The following is a 25124-nucleotide window of genomic DNA, read 5'->3' as shown; positions in this document are numbered from 1 at the left end:
TGAGTCATAGAGCCAAGCTCTGAATCCAAGTATACTTTATGCCAAAGCCCCTGGCTTGCCTTGTGGAGTGGACGTAGAGGCATGACGGTTGGCAATGCATTGCCTGAGGTCTACCTGGCACCTAAGCTGACCGGCTTTATGGTCTTGGCACATTACTTCGGCATTCTGTGTCCCAATTTAGTTGTTATTATACTACCCTGAAGCTCATATAGTAGAAAGTCAAAAACTCTTCTTAAGAGCCTTTAACTTCCCTCAGGTACCTCCATACTGCAAGTAAACCCTTTTGTGAAACACACTCCAGTTGCTCTAATAAATTCATAAATGTACTGGCATTTGATATAACTGAAGTAAAGTGCATATCTGATTTTCAGTAGTGGTCCTCCCTGGCTTCTGATAGGTGCCACTGTGCTGTGCTCATTAGCATTTCAGGCTATAATAGCTAAAGTAGTGCTTTCTTTCTTCAGCAAATCTACTAAAATGTCTACATGTCAACCAGGGTTGGTAATTGAAATGGACAGTGTAGATGAATAGTAAACCTTTTTGGGAAAACAATCATTTTGAGTACTGAATTTTAACATTACTAAATCTTATTAATGGATTGCCACAGTTTGTTCCCAAACCTGTTTATGTTACATGGCTAAGAAGAAGGGAAGGGAATTAAGACTGGATTAGCTCAATGGTAGGAGCTTGAATTCCCACTTCCCTGAATGTCTCAACGTGGAAGATGACACAGACATACCTATGGCATGCTGCAAGGCTGTGGCCAGGAACCCAATACTCCCGCATACACCGGCTCCCACTAGCTGTGTTTGCTTATCAAGTGTCAACTGTATTTGTTCTCAAACCTGTTTAGGTCTGTTGCTCTTGTTATTGTAAGTTCAAATATGTTTTTTACTACATACACAAAAAAACTTAATTAAAATATTTTTAAATATGAATACAAAATTTAAAAATAAATATAATATAAAATATAAAATGTAAATATAAAAATTTTAAATATAAATATTAAAAAAATAAAAAATAATTATTTTTTCTAAGAAAATTAAGTTGAAATCCAGAGAGTTTGATAAGAGCTCTCAAGTTACATGTGGATAAAATAGTTGTAAAAAATTGGAGAAAAATCATAAAAGTCTACAAGGATTCTACATCTCTTAAGATTTCTTCACAAGTTCCTCTTAACTCTAGCTCCATTTGAAATCAAACTAAATGGTCAATCATAGATAATGCATTATGGGTGTGGTTTATCTAAGGAAAACAAAGTGATTTTCTAGTTAGTGAATCCACAAAGAAAATGCCTGTCCAAAGAGATAAGATTATCCAATGAATATGCATTAATATTTTAAATTAAAATAAAATGTTTAAGAGGTATATAATTACATCAATGAATTTTGGGTGTGACTAACCAATTACCAGTCCTGACTGTATCAGGTAAGAAGCCTTCTTCTATATTATGGTGATCCTGTTTTTTACCTAATCTAATATAGTCCTATCTTTCAGATTTTACAGAGTACACAAGCACTTTAATTTTACTGAAAGAATTGTAGTTTGATAACTGATTCAAATCTTGGAAATTAAAATGTTAACTTTGAAAACTGAAAATAATACTTAGTGTCCAGTTTTTTTCAATAAACATTCCTAAAATTACATCCTTCTGAGTATATATGCAAACAAAGGCAAATTTACCCGTTGATCTCTGCTTACATAGTAAAATCTCAAGGATTCCACGAAAATCCTCTGTCCCCTAAGTATATCCTCACCAGCTTGCAGATGTCTATGCTCCTACAGTTGATTCAATTTTCTTTATTATTTCTGACAGCAGCTTTTCCTACAGTCAGTACTGAGGGCCACAGAACCTTCTAACTCTCATGGGGAGGAAGAGTGGAAAGGGCAAAGAAAAATTATATACTCCAAGTTTTCTCATCTTCCCTAATGCTTGATAAAATCAAGCGTTTCCCCAAGTATTCGACTATCACAGAACAACTTACAGAATCACTATTCTGAGCAACATTCGGTAGTAAAATGTTTACTGTTTGAACCAAATTTTCCTTACCTCTAAGTGCAACAATGAACAAACTGGGTAGTTGCCTAAAATAGAGATGCTACATACAAAGGTGTCTAACACAGTGAGTCATTCCATAAATGTTAGTTTCATATCCCTGCATGAGCTATTTTTTTCTCATCAGAAATAAATAGGTGTTTTATTTAACTGTTAGATAAATAGAAAATGAAGGGGAAAAGAAAGAAAATAGACTATTGTCTCTAGAATTATTTTGTTTGGAAACAAATATTCTATGTGTAACTATTGCATTAAAAAGATAAGGTCTATTTTCTTCTTATGGAACTTTAGAAGAAATTTCTCTGCTGTGTTTTAATTTTTATCATTTATTTTATGTTTTTATTTTTTTGCTTAATACTTTGTGTTACTGCAAAAAGAACCGGGCAATATTCTTTTACTAGCTTTTCAATGGCTCTAGGACATTCCCTCAGAGAAGTTAATGCTTTTTCCTCCTTTGTCACAGTCCACCCATTAAAAACTGACTGGCTGTGTAAAATTAATCACTAGTGAGAAGAGTAACTAAAACATGATTTCTAGTAAGTTAAGCATGAGAAGTCACTGGGTGCCACCACTGACACACACCAAATCTTGTGAGGCAATGTTTTCTCATCTCTTCCAAGTTTTGTGAGAATCTTCACTCTAGGGACGTCTGGGTGGCTCAGCTGGTTAAGCATCCAACTTGGGCTCAGGTCATGAGCTGCTGGTTCATTAGTTCAAGCCCCACTTCGGGCTCTGTGCAGACAGCTCAGAGCCTGGAGCCTGCTTAGGATTCTGTGTCTCCCTCTCTCTGCCCCTCCCCCACTTGTGCTCTGTCTCTCTTAAATAAATAAATAAATAAATAAATAAATAAATAAATAAATAAATAAATAAGAATCTTCACTCTAGGGGCGCCTGGGTGGCTCAGTCGGTTGAGCGTCCAACTTAGGCTCAGGTCTTGTGAGTTCCAGCCCTGCGTCGGGCTCTGTGCTGACAGCTCAGAGCCTGGAACCTGCTTCTGATTCTGTGTCTTCCTCTCTCTCTGCCCATCCCCCGCTTGTGCTCTGTCTCTCTCTTTCAAAAATAAATAAATAAATGTAAAAAAAAAAAAAGAATCTTCACTCTAAAGCCCTAATGAAAGCAAATCAGCCATAAACAAAACATTGACCTTCAGCCTTCTATGATTATCCCAGGAATTTGAGAACGTCACCTATTCTCAAACTGAGCCTCTGGGAGTCACCTCTCAATGCCTCCATGGCCCTGCCTGACCTGGAGGCTGGCACAAATAAGAAATAATTCCATCTATCCTGCAAAACTTCTCAGAAAACAAGAGTTTGCTTCTACTACATAAAGGAGTGCAAATCACCATCATCCACCTTGGAAATTCAGTCATTTCCTTAAGTTTAATATTCTGAGGGGAGCCTGGGTGGCTCAGTCAGTTGAGCATCCGACTTCGGCTCAGGTCATGATCTCATGGTCCGTGAGTTCGAGCCCCGCATCGGGCTCTGTGCTGACAGCTCAGAGCCTGGAGCCTGTTTCAGATTCTGTGTCTCCCTCTCTCTCTGACCCTCCCCCATTTATGCTCTGTCTCTCTCTAACTCAAAAAATAAAATAAAAACGTTACAAAAAATTTTTTTAAAAAGTTTAATATTCTGAGATGCCATAAACAAAATGTATCCATTCTATTATTGCTTCCTAAACTCTGTAAACTGAAAGCAAATCCCTTTCTGTCTGTATTTCCAGACCAATGAGCTAGGCCAGCTTCCCGGACATGCAACCGGTGCAGTTGCATAGCACCGCATGCTTACATGAGTCCTAAGCTTGGTTTAATGCTCTATTATCTCATTACTAAGAATTCTTCATAAAATTATTAATAATTTTTTTAACAAGAGGCCAATCATTTTCATTCTGCACTGAGCCCTACAAATTCTGTTTGGCCTTGCCACAGAGCCTGAACTGTCTAGGCCTCATGCAGGAGTCCATGCTCTCTTCACGGTCTGTGGCTCTAGGATTAAGACAAGAATTAGTGCTAGAACTCAAAGGGCTAGCTGGTCAAGCTGAAGTTCACAGAGAGCAGCTGTGGAGAAAGCCTGTTCTTACAACAAGCGTGCGGGCAAGAAATGTAATGAAGTTAGTGTCTCTGAAATCTTTTTGATTTCCGTAGCCCCATCGTTTTTCCCTTGCTCAAAACTAACCAAAGTCTTCCAGATACACCAGGGTTAGTATGTTCTCTGTACATATAAATGCATCACTTCTGCTTGCAAAATTTCAGTATGATATCTCAGGGAGGATGGCAAAATAGGCTTGCCCACTGAACTTTGGTGCGCTCAGAGTCTGATTCAGTTGTTCTGCACAGCACGCTGTTCAATGGTCCTCAGTATCCATCAGACAGTCTAAAGCAGTCAATAGCCTTAGCGCCTCTATTACATCAGAAAATACATAAAAAAGACAATAAGAGCAATTCACTCTGCTTCAAGAAAGATAAGCAGTTCACTAGAGATGTGGAATGCTGTTTCCTAAAGCAGTATCAATTCTTGATGTGGTTATGAGAAAAAGCTATTAGTCATAGCACAGAATGAATGAACTTCAGAGGAATACTCTGCCCAGGGCTAAATCTTCTTATCACACCCCAAGGTAAGCTATGAATAAGAAAGGAAATGAAAGCTCATTTCCTCTGTAAAACAGAGGATTTCTTTCTGTGAATTCCTTCATGCATAAATCAGGGACTTACACATTTACACAGTGTGGAAATGGATCCACTAACTGACCCACTAGGGCCAAACTCCTAACAGTAATACTTACACATTAGCAAGGCTCTTCATTATAGTTGATGGATTTTCCCACTTTGAGAAAGCAGCTTTCCTGGTTGGCAGATCGCAAAACGTTTTATCTCCTTGAATAGTGTTATTTGTTCTCTGCATTCTCAGTAAGTCACTGCCTCTGGTCCAAAGTTCCTTCAACCTGAGAACAGGTTGCATCTATCTCAATACTAGCAGTTCACTAAAATTCTCCAGTCCCATATCATGTCAGAAAGATGGTGGAACAATGACACATTTTGGTCAAGACCGAATGTAGTCAGAAATTACTATAACATCCAAGTAGCTTGAGACCTTATGTGTCCCAAAATCTGCATTGAAAAAAGAGCCCTAGAGAACTTCTAGCTCATTACCTCATCTGGCAATGAGACTTTTATTCACATCCCAGTATTTCCCATCAGTTGTCTCAAGTCCTTTAAGGAACAAGATGGAGAAGGAGAGAGGAGGAGAGAGACAAAATCAACTGTGTGACATTTTGATCCAACCTAAAACACACTAGTAGAGTTTCAGGTTTAAAAAAATTAAATATATCATATATAATGTAAGATATAATAATTATTATATATATAATATTTATAAACAAAACATTTTTTCTCAGGTGAACTTCATCCCAGCACCAGTGGAGACAGGTGAGGCTGGGGGTAAACTTAACCTACTACAAACTACATATGGTTAGTAATCATGCACTCATCTCAGAAGGAAACATGAACTACTCCAATCAAATAACTATTCAGTCAATGAGAATTCACTTGTATGTTGAGTTTTCTGCATCTCAGATGTTGTGATTCCACCTTTAAAGTCACAAAAGTGACACTTTTGCCTTTTAAGTCATGCAGTTGATGAACAACACAACTTACGATTTTTACTATAAAAATTTACAGTGGTAATTTTCAGAGTTTAAGCTTCTGAGAGAATAGTTTGAAAAAATATTTAAAATATAATATAGTTTTATATTTGGAAATGAAAATATATGTACTGTTTCCATAAAACAAACTGTAGAAATGCTCATCCAGCATTATCTTCCTGGCCAGTCAAGTAGGATTCTTGTAGATTCTTAGTAAGGCATGAGTTTTTTTAAATGCTGCAAAACATCTACCTAAAGGAAAAGAATCATCTCCTTACTGTAAGTTTCAGGAGTTTCTTTTTCAATTGAGTATTTATTAGAGAGATGGGGGAAGGACATTTGGGTCATAATGAAATCTCTTATTCTCAACTTCAGACTGCACAGGAGACCCTAGTCAAATTTCTAACTCTTCTGTAAATAACACCTTACACTTAAAATAAAACTCATTTATAATAATGCTTTTGGGGACATCTGATAACCCTTTGGAGGCTTCCCAGTTATAATACACTAAATAATATTTTACTGCTTTTCCCCTAATTTTAAAATAATATGCTTAAATAATCTTTTTTTTTTTTTTTTTTTTTTTTTTGAGACAGAGAGAGACAGAGCATGAGCAGGGGAGGGGCAGAGAGAGAGGGAGACACAGAATCTGAAGTAGGCTCCAGGCTCTAAGCTGTCAACACAGAGCCCAACACGGGGCTTGAACTCACGGACTGCAAGATCATGACCTGAGCTGAAGTCGGACACCCAACTGACTGAGCCACCCAGGCGCCCCTTTTTTTGTTTTTTTGTAAATAATATGCTTAAATAATCTTAATAACAATAGTAGATTTAGAAATAGTATGAAAAAGCTATACATCAATTCTATTTATCAAGTGCTAACTGAACCTAGCAATATATCAAAACAATAATACACACCCAAGCAAGATTCATTCCAAAAATAAAAGTAATACAAAGTTTAAAAGTTTCCAAATAGTATAAAAATTAATAAAGTGGAAAACAAAAATTTCCCAGAATTGGGATGGGGGCTAAGGGTAGAACAAGATTCCAGGGTGTATGCCTGCAGAAAAAACACTTGAAACAAAATGTTTTATGTAGTGAAATGATAAAGAGAAGTTACTAAAATATTCTTAACATTAATACTATTTGCCTTTCCAATAAACATGTGCTTCCTACTTATCCATAGCCCATTTTCACCAATACTTCTATTTCTTATAGTTCTTAAGAGTACTTTCCACATAGAGTTTTATTCCAGAGGTTCCTTTTACTCTTAAATACATTGTGTTAACTATCAAAAATCAATGTTCACAATAGATAGTTAAATAGTTGCAGCACCCTTTTGAGGTTCTTAAGCCAAGCAGACTACTGATTTACATACCAATTTTTTGAGGATTCCTTACTTTGACATAATATAACCTTGCTCTATCCAAATATCATCTTAAGAGTGTCAAAAGTATACCAGTCTAAAATCTCACCTAAGTATTTTGATGTGATTCCAGCATGACTGAGATTGTTACAGAACATGACAATATGTACTTTACTTCATTATTGACTGGAGAACAGAGATTCTTTTTTTTCTTCACCTTTTTCTTTTTTTTTTTTTTTCATTCTCAGCTCTTGGGGCTGAAATATATAGATGATTCTCCACAAATCTTTTCTATTGTGGAAGCAGAAATACTGTAGGCTCCTACATCTGTGAGAAGACAGGCAAGGAGCACTTGGGAGACATTATGCCACTGACATACTAATTGTTTCTGGGGACACTCTTCAATAAAAATTTTCCTACCCATAAAATGAAGCTACCCATGTGGTATTGCCCACCAGGGTACCAGAGTTGAATGGGACCACCAGTGTTGTCTGACCCTCTCCCCACAGGCAGCCAAACAACAGTATGGTGTAGAGTAAAGCCCAGAAACATCAGAGTTTGAAGATACAGATTCAGCTCTTAGCTCTGTCACTTTCTAATCAGGTAACCTGGAGCAAATAATTTAAAATCTCTGAATTTCTCTCTCTTTCTCCCTCTGTATCTCTGTCTCTCGCTCTTAGATGTAAAATGAAAGTTTGAACAAAATAATTTCTCAAGTATCTTTGCTCTCTATGATTTTCACACATTCAGAGCAGATGGTTCTTAACAATTTTCCATGAGGATTAATCAGGTAAGATTCTTATGTCACATTTATCTCTTTAACAACTCATTGTTCATCATACATGAAGAACTGTGATTTCATTTTTATGATCTTCCATTTCCTACTGATTAGTTAGGTATACATTGTGGCATATTACATATCATAATTTCTACAATTAACCCAACAGGTACTCTTTGCTCTGAGCTGTCCTCTATAAATAGTGAGAATAGTCAATGCACTGTTTACAAAAAATGATAAGCCAGGCAGAAGGAGAGGAAAGCACATTAACGTCCCAATTCCACTATTAATTTCTTGTTAGATGGGACAGGCTGCAGTCACCTCATCTGTAACAAAAACTTTTTTAAGTTTATTTATTTACTTTTGAGACAGAGGGAGTGAGTAAGCAGGGGTAGGGCAGAGAGAGAAGGAGACAGAGAATCTCAAGCAGGTTCTGCACTGTCAGCACAGAGCCCAATGCAGGGCTGGAACCCATGAACCGTGAGATCATGACCTGAGGTCAACCAACTGAGCCACCCAGCAGCCCTCATCTGTAATAAAAAATTTAACAACTGTCTTACCTATCTCATAAGAATACTGACAGAACCATATGGGTTAAAGTCTCTGCAAATGTAAATTTTGATGTTATTATAACGATTGATGTTGCCAATAGCTTCTAAGATACTAAACGGAATGAAGTGGCATGTATCTTATCAACTTCCAGTTGACTGTCTTGCTAAATATAGCACCAGACCACAGGTCTGTCTGTTGGATAAGCTCCCTGGCTTTAGTGCCCATAACAAGTTCAGTATAAACATTGTACATCGTTGAACCATGAAGAGCAGAGAGTATTTTTCCAAAGTATTTTTCTGGGAATAATTGTGAAGGATCATCTTCTATGTGAATGGCTGTGACCTTGTACTTCCAGCACAAATAGAACTATGTTTTCTATACTGGTCCTAGTGAAGATGTAATTTCAAGGAGAATGACTTATTACTCTGTGCATGGTAGGGGGAACAATAACCCTTGCTTAACCCAATGATCTGTGCATAATCTTCCCCCTGGCAACAATTTAAAGACATGAAAGGAAGAAGCAGTTTGGATTCCAGTTTTCATCTACTTAACAAATCCATGCTGCAGACCAGAAGTTTGCCATAATTTACAAGGTTTTGTTTTCAACTGGATGGGTCTTTAAAGCTAAAGCAACAGAAATTCCCATGGCAACAAACCACAAGTATCAGAATCAAATCTTGAAACAGTGGTCATTCTGGACCTAGAATAAAATGAATTTATTGCCAGTCTTAAAAAGACAATAATAATTCTATCATCCTGTCTCAGAGGTTAATAGAAGAGTAACAGCAAACTCCCATCAGGTCTCATGACTATCCAAATCATGAAAGCATCACGCCAAATTGCTAAACTGAGGCTTTAAAATAAATTTAGAGTCAAACACTGAAAAGGAGCAATGGACACTTAAAGGTTCATCCAAGGATTGTGATTCTCTGTCTTCACAACAGGAGAGAATAATTCACAGCTTATTTTCAAGCCTCATTCTGTGTTTGGAAATAGAAAGTTGGACAAAATGCCTTGAACAAATTTCAGCTACATTAAACCACAAGCACCATTTAGAGACCATGACAAACAAAATTGATGTCAGTATTAAAGGATTTGCAAAATTAATTAGAAATGCATTTTGGGGTGCCTGGGTGGCTCAGTCAGTTAAGCGTCCAACTTCGGCTCAGGTCTTGATCTCGTGGTTCTTGAGTTCAAGCCTTGTGTCGGAATCTGTGCTGACAGCTCAGAGCCTGGAGCCTGCTTCGGATTCTGTGTCCCCCCCGCCCTCCCCCCTGCCCCTCCCCCACTCGTGTTGTCTCTCTCTCTCTCTCTCTCTCAAAAATAAACATAAAAATATTTTTTTAAAGGTATACTTTTTTTTTTTTTTAAGAGACAGAAAGAGGGACGCCTGGGTGGCTCAGTCAGTAAAGCGTCTGGCTTCCGCTCAGGTCATGATCTCGCGGCTTGTGAGTTCAAGCCCCACGTCGGGCTCTGTGCTGACAGCTTAGAGCCTGGAGCCTGCTTCAGATTCTGTGTCTCCCCCTCTCTCTGCCCACCCCATGCTCATGCTCTGTCTCTGGCTGTCAATAATAAATAAATGTTAAAAAAAAATTAAAGAGACAGAAAGACAACTGATATGGACAGGTTTTTGGAAATGAAGTATACCAAATAGTCAAGCACTGAAAATGGAACTAAGACTTCCCAGAATGCCATGGTGGACATAATTACCCAGTGCTACAGACTAGGTGGCAGCTTTAAAGAAAAGGTATTGATTTCCCAGTCACTTATTATATGCCATAGACAGTAATTCTTCCAAAACACCAAACACTTTTCAGACAGACAAGCATGTTCCAGCTTTCTGATAGTGTCAATTAATTCTGAGGAATCATTTTAAATTCTCTCCAGTGAGAGACTTTTGTTATTGCATTTTAGTTTCATTTAAACCCCTTTTCAAGAACTGTGTCTAATAGACCTTCAGAGCATCTCTGGGCAGCTCTAACTTACATAACCTCATTTTTCAAAAGTGTTCATTACTTTCTCCCCCTCTTAACATGCTCTCACTCCAGCTCAGGGCCTCCCCGGGGGGAATTTGCTGCCTGCTTTGGTAATATAGTAGTGCCTACCTTTGAGACTTTTTCTCATTTCTAAATGGAGTGTGCAGAATATGAAGGGGGTGGGGACAATGCTCCTATTGTTGCTGATTGGCAATGGAATCAGAATCTGCCAGTGAAAATAGCCTACAATCATATCTAGCCAGGATATTATCCAGGGCACATGTGGGAGAAATAAAAGGAAATAATGGAAAATGACAAAAAGAAATGGCTTCATTTCTACTTCCAATACAGAAAAAAAAAAAAAAAAGAAAGGAAAAAATAAATATCCAAGTATATTTTAAAAATTAATACATTATTTAAACTAAAAATTATGAAGTGTGCTACAGAGTCATCTTATATTCCATTTGAAATTCTGCAAGAATATAGTGTAGCTTCATTTAAACAGCATACTCCACAATTTTGCTAAACATTAAAAAAAAAAAAACAAAAAAAAACAACCCTCTCAGCTAGAGATAATTCACTGGAACACCTCACTTCGCTGCTCAGTGAAATTGAACACTATTTGCAAATTCTCACTTGCAAAAAGCAAAAGAAAGCTATGGTCATACTTATCCTCACCTCTTTTTCATCCTGAGGAGGGAAAAAGTACATTAAAAACCATAAATGTAAAATGTTTTACTTATCAGTGAAACACCAAACTGGAGTAAAAGGAAATTTTAAAGTATCTACTTCATAGTTGTATGTGTACAAAGTCATCACTATTTTTTAATAATTCTCAACTCATTAGCCTGTTAGTGTTTTTATTTTTCTTCCAGACATAAAGCTTAAACTTGGTCACAGATATTTATGAAAGGTCAGAATGCCTCCAGCACTGTAATTTAGAAATCACGTTTTCCTCAGTCACACCCTCTCCCTAAAATCTATTAAATATGTAGAATTTCACATTTATTTAACCACCTATGCATGTACATCAAGTACAGCACTATCTATGCATTCATGAGTCTCCAATGCAAGGATGCCGCAATACGAAAATAATAAGGGTCCTCCAAGCATTCCAATGTGCCATAAGAAGATGGACAGGCAGAGACAATGCCCACCCCTACTACTTACAAACCAAGTGATCCTGGACACATTATTAAAATCTCTCACATTTAATTTTCCCATCCATAAAATGAGGATGATAACCACTACCCACAGGGTTGTTGGAGATTAAATGAGATAATGTATGCAAAGCACTAATCAGAGTAGGCACTTAATAAATGGTTTTATTTCCTTGTTCTCTTTCTGAGGAAAAAAAAAAACAAACACTGAGAGATACTCCATGCTGTTTTGATGTCTAAAATGTGCTTTTCCTTTAGCAAAGATAATGTGAAATTATGTGCATGTGGAAGGGAACAGGTTTGATATGCCATTGAAGAAGAGACAGTTGCCCCATCAAGAATTCACCCTCCAAGGTAATCAGAAAGCCATACTCCAAATGTGTCTATTACAGGTGCTCCAGAGAGCTTTACCTGCCATTAATAGCATGGTGCTTTGCCAATGTTAAAAATGGAATTTTACTGGTGAAATTAGTAATTAGCACAACATATATAAATATGGATGATAATTACTGAAATGAGTGGTATGCAGGATGTGTGTATTGGTAATAATATTCTAGAGACATCCCTCCAACTCTTTTATTAATAAGGTATAAAAATCTAGAAAATTCCAAACTTGTATTCATTGGGATGGACCCTGAGGCTATCCAGTCCTGCCATCCATCTGGTCAAAGGTTTCTGGTTGCCTGATGTCCACCACAAAAGCAACTGGATTCTGCTTTTGAAACTTGCAAGTGGTGTTTTGATCACCTAAAATGAAGAGAACGTGGACTTCATAAAGCTTACTGAACAGTATCTGAACTATGTGACCTGACTTGCCAATAAATTTTTTGTTTAAATAAATGTCTTGATATGCAGCAGAATTTCGTCTGAGATCTGCTTTCATTAAAACCAAGCGGCAAAGTTGCAAAGTTATTTAACAGTCAGTAGTCAACTCCAACTCCTACTTACTGCAAACTTTTTGGCAACTATTATGATGTACCTAGGTGCTATTATGAACAACCTAATAGTTGTGTGTGACCAAACAAACTTAGGCCAGTTTGCTTCATGCTAGCTTTTTTTTTCTAATTAAAAAAATATATTAACTTAGATCAATGGTTAATTAATTTCTTGTGGAATGCAAACACAGAATAAATCAAAGGAGTGGAAATAAAGTGAAATTAGAAATCAAAAGAAACTACTGGCACTTCATCAAGATAAAAAGCTTCTGCACAGCAAAGCAAATAATCAACAAAACTAAAAGGCAACCAATGGAATGGGAGAAGATATTTGCAAATGACATATCAGATAAAGGGTTAGTATCAAAAATCTATAAAGAACTGAGCAAACTCAACATCCAAAATACAAATAATCCAGTGAAGAAATGAGCAAAAGACATGAACAGACATTTTTCCAAAGAAGACATCCAGATGGCTAACATACACCTGAAAATCAGGGAAATACAAATCAAAACCACAATGAGATACCACCTCACACCTGTCAGAATGGCTAAAATTAATAACTCAGGAAACAACCGACGTTGGCGAGGATGTGGAGAAAGGGGAACACTTTTGCACTGTTGGTGGGAATGCAAACTGGTGCGGCTACTTGAAAACACTTCAGAGGTTCCTCAAAAAATTAAAAATTGAGCTACCCTATGACCCAGCAATTGCACTACTAGGTATTTACAAAATGCTGATAGGAAGGGGTACATACAGCCCAATGTTTACAGCCACGCTATCAACAACAGCCAAATTATGGAAAGAGCCTAAATGTCTATAGACTGACAAATGGAGAAAGAGGATGTGGTATATATACATACACACGCATACATGGGAATATTACTTGGTGATGGCGATCAAAAAAGAATGAAATCTTGCCATTTGCAACAACATGGATGGAACTAGAATGTATTATGCTAAGCAAAATAAGTCATTCAGAAAGACCATTACCATATTTCACTCATATGTGGAATTTAAGAAACAAAACAGATGAACATAGGGAAAGGGAAGGAAAAACAAGATAAAAACAGAAAACGAGGCAAACCATAAGAGGCCCTTAAATACAGAGAACAAACTAAGGGTTGCTGGAGGGTGTTGGATGGGAGGATGGGCTAAATGGGTGATGGGCATTAAGGAGGGCACTTGGTGGGATGAGCACTGGGTGTTATAATGTAAGTGATTAATCACTAAATTCTACTCCTGAAACAATCATTACACTATATGTTAACTAACATGGATTTAAATACAATGAAAAAAAAAAAGAAATCAAAAGAATGTAATTTGTAAAAATTATAATGTTGAAGCTGGTAAAGTTTCAGTGAGTTGACATATGGCTATTGGCATCATAAAGTAACTCCATTTTCTGGAGAGAAAAATGGGTGAAATTTATCATGAACCTTAAAAATAAATGTTCTACCAATGACCACATTAAAAGATGCTCAACATCACTAGCTATCAGGATAAGGCAAATCAAAACCACAATGAAACACCGCTTCATACCCACTAGGATGGCTCTAATCAAAAACACCAATAATAATAAGTACAGGCAAGGATGTGGAGAAATTAGAACACTCATACATTGCTGGTGGAAATGTAAAATAGTGCATCCATTTTTGAAAACAGTCAGTTCCCCAAAAGGTTAAATATCAGAGTTGCCATGTGACCCAGCAATTCCACTCCTAGGTACATTATCCAAGAAAAATGAAAACTAGCATGCAAACGTTCACAGCAGTATTATTCATAATAGTTGAGAAGGAGAAACAAATGTCCATCAACTCAGGAATGGATAAATAAAATGTCATATATACATGTAACGGAATATTATTCAGTCACAAAAAGAAATGAAGTAGCACTGATATATGCTGCAACGTGGATAAATCTGAAAACGTTATGCTAAATGAAAGAAGTCTGTCACTGAGGACCACATATTGTATGATTCCTTTTTACAAATTGTCAAAAATAGGCAAATCCATAAAGCCAGGAAGTATATTGATAGTTGTCTAAGACAGAGAGCTGGGGGCAAATGAAAACGACTACTAATGGGTACAGGGTTTCTTTTGGAGTAATAAAAATTTTCACAAATTGAGTGTGGTGATGGTTATACATCTCTACAAATATTGCATGCTTTAAATAAATGAATTGTATGGTATGGAATTATCCCATAATAAGGTTGTTGTAAAAAATTATTAATGTTCAAACTCCTTGACCCCGTAAGCCTAAGCATCAGTTTGAACCATAGAAAATTACCAATATTTTTGGCCTACAAAACAGCAACTTGATATAGCTATCCTAAGATGGGAGTCCAAGATTTATTTATAAAGAAGTTCATTAGCTGCAATTTTATTATAACATAATTTTGGAAATAATCTAAACGTTGAGGGGGAAAAAAAGATTAAACTATTGTATAGGGGCACCTGGGTGGCTCAGTCAGTTAAGCGCCCGGCTAGGGCTCAGATCATGATCTCACAGCCCATGAGTTAGAGCTCCGCATTGGGCTCTGTGCCGACAGTTCAGAGCCTGGAGCCTGCTTTGGATTCTGTGTTTCTCTCTCTCTCTCTCTCCCTCTCCCTCTCCCTCTCCCTCTCCCCCTCCCCCTCCCCCTCCCCCTCCCTCTCCCTCTCCCTCTCTCTCTCCCTCTCCCCTGCTGGTATTCTGCCTCTGTCTCACTCAAAAATAAATAAACGTTAAAAAAAAGACATTTAAAAAATTAAACTACTGTACAATTACATGGTAGAACATAATGCAGACACATAAATTACCTTCTTAAAGAATTGTTTAAAGCATGATAAAATACCATTATACCCCATGATGCAAATTTGGAATTATATCTTTATTTATAGGCAAAAACAAGTAAATATAAGGAAATACACCAAGAATATTAACAGAATTCTCTGTAAAAGTTAAGATTTGGGGTGATTTTAGTTTTCCCTTTATTTTTGTACTTTGCAAATTTTCTATGATAAGCTTGCATTACTCTTACAATTAGAAAATAATCTTTCATCAAGAAAGTAGGGATGGAAGGATCATACCTCAAGATCATAAAAGCCATATATGAAAGATCCAATGCTAATATCATCCTCAATGGGGAAAAACTGAGAGCTTTCCCCCTAAGGTCAAGAACAAGACAGGGATATCCACTCTCGCCACTGTTACTCAACATCATATTGGAAGTCTTCGCCTCAGCAATCAGACAACACAAAGAAATAAAAGGCATCCAAATTGGCCAGGAGGAGATCAAACTTTCAGTCTTTGCAAATGACATGATACTTTATATGGAAAATCCAAAGGATTCCACCAAAAAACTGCCAGAATTGACCCATGAAGTCCGCAAAGTTGCAGGATATAAAATCAATGCACAGAAATCAGCTGCATTCCTATACACCAACAATGAAGTGACCGAAAGAGAAATCAAGGAATAGATCCAATTTACAGTACACTAAAAACCATAAAATACCTAGGAATAAATCTAACCAAAGAGGTGAAAAATCTATACACTGAAAATTATAGAAAGCTTACAAAAGAAATTGAAGAAGACACAAAAAAAAAAAATGGAAAAGTATTCCATGCTCCTGGATAGGAAGAACAAACATTGTTAAAATGTCAATACTACCCAAAGCAATCTACGTATTCAATGCAATATCTATCAAAATAACACCAGCATTCTTCACAGAGCTACAACAAACAATCCTAAAATTTGTATGGAACCAGAAAAGACCCCAAATAGCCAAAGCAATCTTGAAAAAGTAAACCAAAGCAGGAGGCATCACAATCCCAGACTTCAAGCTGTATTACAAAGCTGTAATCATCAAGACAGTATGGTACGGGGACAAAAACAGACACTCAGATCAATGGAACAGAATAGAGAGTCCAGAAGTGGACCCACAAACATATGGCCAATTAATCTTTGACAAAGTAGGGGCGCCTGGGTGGCTTGGTCAGTTGAGCGTCCGACTTCGGCTCAGGTCATGATCTCGCCGTCCGTGAGTTCGAGCCCCGCGTCGGGCTCTGTGCTGACAGCTCAGAGCCTGGAGCCTGCTTCCGATTCTGTGTCTCCCTCTTTCTCTGACCCTCCCCCATTCATGCTCTGTCTCTCTCTGTCTCAAAAATAAAAAAAAAATAAAAATAAAAAAAAAACACGTTAATCTTTGACAAAGCAGGAAAGAATATACAATGGAATAAAGACAGTCTCTTCAGCAAGTGGTGCTGGGAAAACCGGACAGTGACATGCAGAAGAATGAACCTGGACCACTTTCTTACACCATACACAAAAATAAACTCAAAATGGATGAAAGACCTCAATGTAAGACAGGAAGGCATCAAAATCCTCGAGGAGAAAGCAGGCAAAAACCTCCTTGACCTTGGCCGCAGCAACTTCTTATTCAACACGTCTCCAGAGGCAAGGGAAACAAAAGCAAAGATGAACTATTGGGACTTCATCAAAATAAAAAGCTTCTGCACAGCAAAGGAAACAATCAGCAAAACTAAAAGGCAGCCGACAGAATGGGAGAAGATATTTGCAAACGACAGATCAGATAAAGGGTTACTATCCAAAATCTATAAAGAACTGAGCAAACTCAACACCTAAAAACCAAATCATCCAGTGAAGAAATGGGCAAAAGACATGAATAGACACTTCTCCAAAGAAGACATCCAGATGGCCAACTGACACATGAAAAAATGCTCAACTTCACTCTTCATCAGGGAAATACAAATCAAAACAACAATGAGATACCCCCTCACACCTGTCAGAATGGCTAACATTAACAACTCAGGCAACAGATGTTGGCAAAGACCCAGAGAAAGAGAATCTCTTTTGCACTGCCGGTGGGAATGCAAACTGTTGCAGCCACTCTGGAAAACAGTATGGAGGTTCCTCAAAAAACTAAAAATAGAACTACCCTACAACCCAGCAATTGCACTACTAGGTATTTATCCAAGGGATACAGATTTGCTGTTTCGAAGGGGCATATGCACCCCAATGTTTACAGCAGCACTACCAACAATAGCCAAAGTATGGAAAGAGCCCAAATATCCATCAATGGATGAATGGATAAAGAAGATGTGGTATATATATACAATGGAGTATTACTCAGCAATCAAAAAGAATGAAATCTTGCCATTTGCAACCATGTGGATGGAACTAAGCGAAATTAGTCAGAGAAAGACAAAAATCATATGACTTCACTCATATGAGGACTTTAAGAGACAAAACAGATGAACATAAGGGAAGGGAAGCAAAAATAATATAAAAACAGGGAGGGGAACAAAACATAAGAGACTCTTAAATATGGAGAACAGAGAGTTACTGGAGGGGTTGTGGGAGGGGGGATGGGCTAAATGGGTAAGGGGCATTAAGGAATCTACTCCTGAAATCATTGTTGCACTATATGCTAACTTGGATGTAAATTTTAAAAAACAAATAAAATGGTGGAAAAAATAAATAAAAATAAAAAAGTTTTACTTAAAAAAAATGAAAAGAATCTTTCATAAAAAGAAAGGAAAATAAAACAAGAAAGACCAAGATGCTTAATGTACTTGGAATTCAACTAAATTTCACTTTTACTCAAAAAAGAATTTAAGTTTTCAAATTCCAATTCAAGTATTTCAGCCTTAAGGTGAAAAGAAGAAACCTTGCTGTTTTATTCAGACAATAACACTAGAATAGTTATTCAAAGAAGACAGTTATCTGTCTTAATTTGAAATCTTCACTGAACAAGAATCCACAACACCCTGTTCTCGTTCTTTAGTAATCATTCTTCCTGACACAAAGTGCTTATTTATTTCTGATCTGTGATTGCATATCATCCTCCCTTGTCCAAGCCATGTATAAATCAGAGATAGAGTTTATAAGACAGTTTTCTGTCATTTTCCACTTTTATAAGTGGCTTTACTAGTAAGAGTATTTCATGTCCTGCCAGCTAGTAGAAGCCATGGATGTACTGGTCCCTGAAAATCAAAATGCACTAAACTCCTCTCACCCCTGACCTTTCCCTCCCAGATGCCCCTAAAGTCTTGTCCGTCCAGCCCTATATATCTCCAGCCTGGTGGGGTCAGATTTAAGGTTGTCAAGTCTCTTAATGTCCCCAGTTGAGGTGATGGTAGATTGATAACAAGATTACAGTCTGATACTCATGAGCAGATGCAGCACAATGATACTTGAGGTGAGCACAATAAAAAGACAACGGTGTCGTGTACTTCAAGGTTAGCACCTAAGGCAGCCTAGAGGAACTCACACCTTATGTGAACACCTGGAGTTCAGAGGAAAAAAGATAGATTCAATTGAAGAGTCCATCACAATTTATCATAGTTATTTGAGAAGGAGCTTTGGATGAAATCTTGCTCTCTACTAAAAGCCATTATTTTATCATAAGCCCTTGTGATATTACCTAGACTTAACAAAGCATACTCATGTAAGTAAAAGGTACAGGAAAAAATTGTTGAATTATCTAAATCATAAGAATTATACATCTAATCACTACTTAAAGCTACATTATATACCTACATATATATTTCGCTTATTGTCTGTCTCTACCACAAGAATTAAATTTGGAGAGAGAAGAAATCTTTGTCCGTCTTATTCATCAGTTTAACCCCAGTACTGGGAACAGTGCCTCAAACATAGTAGTGTTCTACTAAGTAGAAACTCAGTAAGTAGCAAATGAGTGAATAGTTCCTCCACATGGTGAACACTATTCAGCTGGTAAGAATAATGTTTGGATCAATGATCACTCAAAATTCTCTCCATTCTGCATTGGAACAGTGATAGCCCTCTGAATTAGTTCATTTATTTTGTGTCCCTGCTATTTCATGTTCCTGCTAAATGCAAACTACCTTACAATGTTTTGCAAAGTATATGGAAAGACATAGAAGGATGTCACATCCAAGCACGTACCATTTCCTTGGTAACTCTCAGAAATTGAGAAACCAAGAAAGTAAGAAATTACAAATGCTGGGATTATCAGCCATCTGAAGACATCAGAATTTTTGCAAGAGGCTTATAAATTTGCAAGCATGCCAAGCATTATTTGCATCTGAAATACAAAATGCACCATGTAGTCACTGTCCTTCATTTTGTCAATTGTTGTATTACTAATTTTTTTTTTTTACTTCCTGATAATCTGATCACTGCATATTCTCTAAATTAATTGTTAGTCAAAATCCAACTGCAATCATTGAGGACATCTGAAAAAATGTTAAACTATAAAATATTAGGAACCACTATTAAGGACAAATGATAACCACTTTTGGAGTAGTGCCTACTTAAATCAGAGATGTCAGAATAGGACTTAAACCTCAGAAAAGGATTAGGAAGATGAGACCTTTTGCAATTAGATATGAATATAAGTAAAGCACAAGGCCAAATCCGGAATAGAGTGACCATTTTCTATTGAATGCGAACCCCTAAGCAGGTCCCCAACAGGTAGACCTGACTTCTTACCCCAAAGTTAGACTGCCTATGCAAGAGGCAGAGAATAGAGCCAGAAGTCCACAACAATATTTCTCCAACAGAAAAAATTCCCTGAAGTTTAACCTGAGTTCTGACAAGGACTGTGTTGGTAATGGTTTTCATGCAGATCTTGCTTGTTTCTGAAACTCTCAGTCAGATATAGTCCAGGGAACACTTAGAACATGAACAAATGAGTCTCTGAAGCTCTGGTAGTTTCACAGTGATCATATGGGACCTGGGTAATAGCTGTTAAAAGGCAAATAGTGCAATGACTAGGCAGTTTAAATGTAGATAAAGTATTGCAATCAACAAATTATGAGATTTAATCTAAATTTTTCTAGGACTGAAATCTTATTGATCAAATATAACTTGAAATCATGAGCCATCTGCCAGGAATTCTAAAATCTTTTTGCTAGGCACTGATTTTTAACTATAATTTTATTGCAACAGGTTTGAAAATCTAACTTAACTGGAGTGGAATATAGGTAGAAAAGGGGCAAAATGAGGTAAGAACACAAAGGCCACTTCTTATAATTAGTTAATTCACTGTTTGTTTAGCATTTGAGTGTCCAAAAGACAATAGAACATTAATAGAAAACACATAAACCCGCCTGGCAGAATTGCAATACCACTAGCCATGTATACCAGGAGATTTTAAAAAAATGTTAACTTTTTGAAAAGTACCTTTGTGTAGAAACTAACTCTTCAGAAGACGACAGAAAAAATCTGTCCATCTTGCTTCCATTAAGTCGATTTTATTAAACTCACTAGTTGTTTAGGGATTAGCTATTATGGCAGAACTAAAGCTTGCGGCCATGTCTATGGACTTCCAAAAAAAATCAATTTTATCCAGTCAAATTCCATGCAAGTCACACATCTGTGAGCTGCATTCATTCTTCTGGGACCCCCAGTTTGTCACTCCTATCAGCACAATGTATTCAACATCCCTCTTACTCACTACAGTGAACTGTAATACCTTTTGCACCCTTGACATCGCACCACGATCTTAAACATTAGCCTTTGCACAATCAAGAATAGCTAAAAAATGTAAAGCCAAGAGCTTATCAAATCCTTCCCATTATTTGGCTGTGAGGCTCAAGCCTGTTGCAAGTAACAAAGCTCCAGCTTCTGCAAGTCTCATTAGCATCATCTGTGCACCATCCTCAACACCAATTGGCAGGGCAGCATCACCCATAACGGATTCCTGGAATGTGGCCAGTCCCAGCAGCCAAGTTCAGTTGGCTGCATCCCAGTTCTGCAGGGTGTCTGAACATGCTGGCACAAAGCAGAGCAGCAGGGTAGCTGAACACTCTGAATCATGAGTTGGAGAGAGGTGACCATACGCTGAAGAAACCCTGTAGGGATTAGCCGAAGAACTTCAAGCCACAACTGCTTATATGTCAGCTGTTGGAAAGTAAATGCAATGGACATATTCTTTATGCAACATTGCAGTAAGAATGGCTCCTTTGGGGACCAAGTATAGGCAAGCTGGGAAGGATAGAGAAGAGCCCATGTTCATTTTCATACCCCAGGTTTCATCTGGCCTGCCTTTACATATTGATAGATCACCAATGTTTGCTCCCATCCAACTGTCATTATTTTATTCTGCAAAATAATGCCTCTCTTTACTCACCCAAGAATAACAAAGTGATAAATTAATTAGATGCAAGGAGTGTAGTGATACCATTTAAATCAGCTGGCTTATACACACCACTGAAAAACAGGGACATATGCTAGAAACCCATGAAGTGAACCAAGAAATTCCAATCCTCTCATTTGTATGATCTGCCTTTGTGTGCACTTCCAACGTGAATTACCAAACTAGTAATTTGTCAGTATGTAATTTAAATTATTAATATGTTCTTATGGTAGACTATTATTTCACTTAAACTCTAACCACTGCTGATAAAATTATTGCTAATTATGCAAGCACTTTAAAGAGTATGATGATTTTAAAGTCATTGAAAGGGAAGTTTTTAGGCAGAGTCTGGATGACCACCTGTCAGGTAAAGATTCCTGAGGATGAGGGCAAGGTTGGTGGGAAATGATCTTGATGACCTTCCCAGCCTTTTCCATGAATATGATACAACACAGCCATTGAAATACAGGCATAGAATTTTCAAGAGACACAATATGATCCTATGCACAATTATGTTAGATACATAAATAGTCCAGAAATGAATATACCACATTTAATTTTCAATTTATCCCAGGCAAATAATTTACTGATTCTCATATCGCAAAATGTTTGGAATTACACCAAACACAACACAACTGATAGTCTCCAGAAGTTGACATTTTAAGAAATCAGGAGATATAAATCATATTAGGCTAAATATGCAACAAATTTACCACGACCCATATGAACAATGACATAGCAGTTATGTGTATAAATAAAATAACAAATAGATTCAAATTATTTGTTTGGCTTTGAAATAGATGACGCGATTTCATGAAGTTCATTTGCTGTAAGTGCTACCTTAAGCGCTTTACACCAATAATCTATTTTACCCTTCACAACAACGCTATTATGGAGGTTCTGAGGCCAAGAAAAATTGAGCAACTTGCTGAAGGTCACTCAGCTAATAAGCAGCAGGGCAAAGACTTGAACCTGCCTCAAATGCTATCGTATCAGGAGCCTCCTACCCAGCACTGAGCACTGGGCTTCCTTGTTTCCTTACTTGCAGGCAATACTGAAACTAAGTTTATACCGGTGAATATGGGAGGAGGTTGTCTGAAGCCTGCCTAACAGACCAAAGAAAACTAATTTGAGTTTTAAAATGTGAATTGCACAAAGTTGGCCAGGCTCTGCAAGAAAAGGTATATGCTTGCTACTACTATTATAAATAGGTTCAATATTCCTGAAAGGTATCTGTATCTTGGAATGAGAGCTATAAAACTTTTCTTGCCCTTTGACTCAGTAACTTCAGTCTTTGGAATATACCGCAAGGAAATAACACAGAAGAAAAAGGTAATTTGTTCAAGATGCTCATTCAGGAGCTATTTGAATTAGTGAAAAACCAGAAACAACCCAAATTTCTAGTAATGGGACAATGATTAAGCAAACTATGCTATGTAGAAAAAGAAAAAAAAAACTCATAATCCCTAAAAATGGCAAATATAGACTACATTCACATGTGGACATATATGTAAGAAATAATTCTACATTAAAAAGTAGACTACAAATTAGTAGAAGCATTGTCTTGTGCCAAGACTTTTTTTTTTTACTTGTGCCAAGTAAAATAGTATGTGCATTGACAATCCCACAAGACAAATGTGAATTTATAAACAAGTAGATCTTCATTTCATTGTTGTAACTCCAAGAGTGGAACTGGCATATAGGCTATCCGTAATAAAAACTTCTAGACAATTTATATGGAACTAAATTTTTAACTGAGACCAGACTGTATCTCACATGTATTAATGTGTTGTCAGTAAGAGCTAATTTTTTTTATGAGGGCTTACTATGTGCTGAGCACTCTTCCAAGTTCTATCCCTGTATTCTCTCATAAAATCCCTCTATAGCCTCATGAGATAAGTATTATTATTATCATCTCTCTTCCTAGAGGAGGAAATTGGAGCACAGAAAAGCAAAACAACTTGCCCAAGGTTACACAGGCTATGGCGGAGTTGGAGTTTCAACCAGGGTAGGCTGTTGCCAGGCCTATCTGCGGCCATTATGCCACAATGTCTTCTCTTATTTGAAAGAAGTATCTAGATCTTGTTCTTTCCCATTAATCACTTATAGATTTTTTCTGCTTTTTTCATGTATAGGATCCTTGTAGGGAAGAACAATATCCAGACACACAAGTTGAGATAAAATATTCTCCATCTAGTGTCACCTGTATGAACATAATTAACTTGCTCAAACTGGTAAGACTTCTTCCAAGAAGTAAGACTAGAGTAGGGTTTTTAACTTTAACTTTTGTAATTTTTTTTAATGTAGGGTTTTTAAATCAGGGAATTATAGAGACTAAAAAATAAAATGCTATTCTGGACACAGGAAAATTGCAAAGGATAAAAACCTAACACATGGAGCAAACGTAATATTCAGTTGAGGTTGAATCTAAGAGATAAGTTGCCTGGGAATAAGTGACAAATACAGAAGAACATTTAAAGTTCTTGGAAAAATGATAATTTAGAAATAAGAATTTATGTTTTATATTTACCTAGTTTCTTATATTACAAAGCATTTGTTATTTACGATCTTATTGAATTCTCATGCTGTAAATGGTGAATAGTATAGTTGACAGAGGAGAGAACTGAGACTCAAAGATTAAGTGTCTCACCCAAAGCAGGGCACTGTCCTTAGCGGGGCTGGAACTCCATCCCAGCCCTCATTCTCAGTAGAGCTAAACGCAGATGCTCTTCAAGACAAAGCCCTGGGCAGACCTTCCCTCTAAATCATTCAGAGCTCATGAAGCCTTAGGCGGTAAGGTATAAATCCACTGAGAGAAGTCCAGAAAACAAATCTGACAGAAGTGCAATCAGAGATGAGAATGAAATATACAAGAGGATCCTTTCAAGTGAAGGAGGCAGAGTGAAGGCAGGAATACCATCCATAAGCTAAACCGTTTGGGAGATGTCGTGGGCAGGTAGTGGGATGTTTGAAAAAACACAAAACTCTAATCCTTTTGTCTGAATCCTTGTAAGAGGCACATGATTATAAGATTCTGTCACCGTTGGTGCAAATGCACAAAGTAACATTTTTGCTTTATCTGTACATTCCATGGAAACATTTGCTTAGTGAATGAGGTAGGCTACATTTTATACATCCCTAAATGCCCTCACCTTCTCACCTGACTCTGTCTTATGAAAACCTATGCTTTCTTGAGAGGTCAGATCAAATGCCACCTCTTCCAGAAGCATGTTATAGATCATCTTACTGATAATCTTGCTTTCTGCCTTGTTCAGCTCCAGGATGGCATTACATATTTGGGATTTATCTTTGTGCTTCCTACAGTCCCAACACAAGTGCCCCCACACTGTAGTTTTTCACTGAATCAGTAGGAAATTATCTGAGGTCCTATCATACTCTCAGTGTTTATAAACCTTTTCTGGGATATGGGTTATTCAAATTCAACTACAGATATGACCTCAGTAAAGGACTCTCTTCACTTAAAAATCTTGTCTCCTTATAATCATATTTTATGCTGGCCTTTTATACCAGAACATT

At 37.1% G+C, this 25124-nt stretch overlaps 1 protein-coding gene across 2 annotated transcripts in view; it reads right to left on the bottom strand.

The window, feature by feature from the left end:
* Nucleotides 1-25124, bottom strand: part of PDE11A (phosphodiesterase 11A) — a 378389-nt gene that overhangs the window by 292291 nt on the left and 60974 nt on the right. The window lies entirely within an intron of this gene.

This window comes from Panthera pardus, unplaced genomic scaffold, assembly GCF_024362965.1.
Source record: "Panthera pardus isolate Hobbes unplaced genomic scaffold, ASM2436296v1 HiC_scaffold_10, whole genome shotgun sequence".
Classification (NCBI taxonomy): Eukaryota; Metazoa; Chordata; class Mammalia; order Carnivora; family Felidae; genus Panthera; species Panthera pardus.
This window is presented reverse-complemented; position numbering and strand designations above follow the sequence as displayed.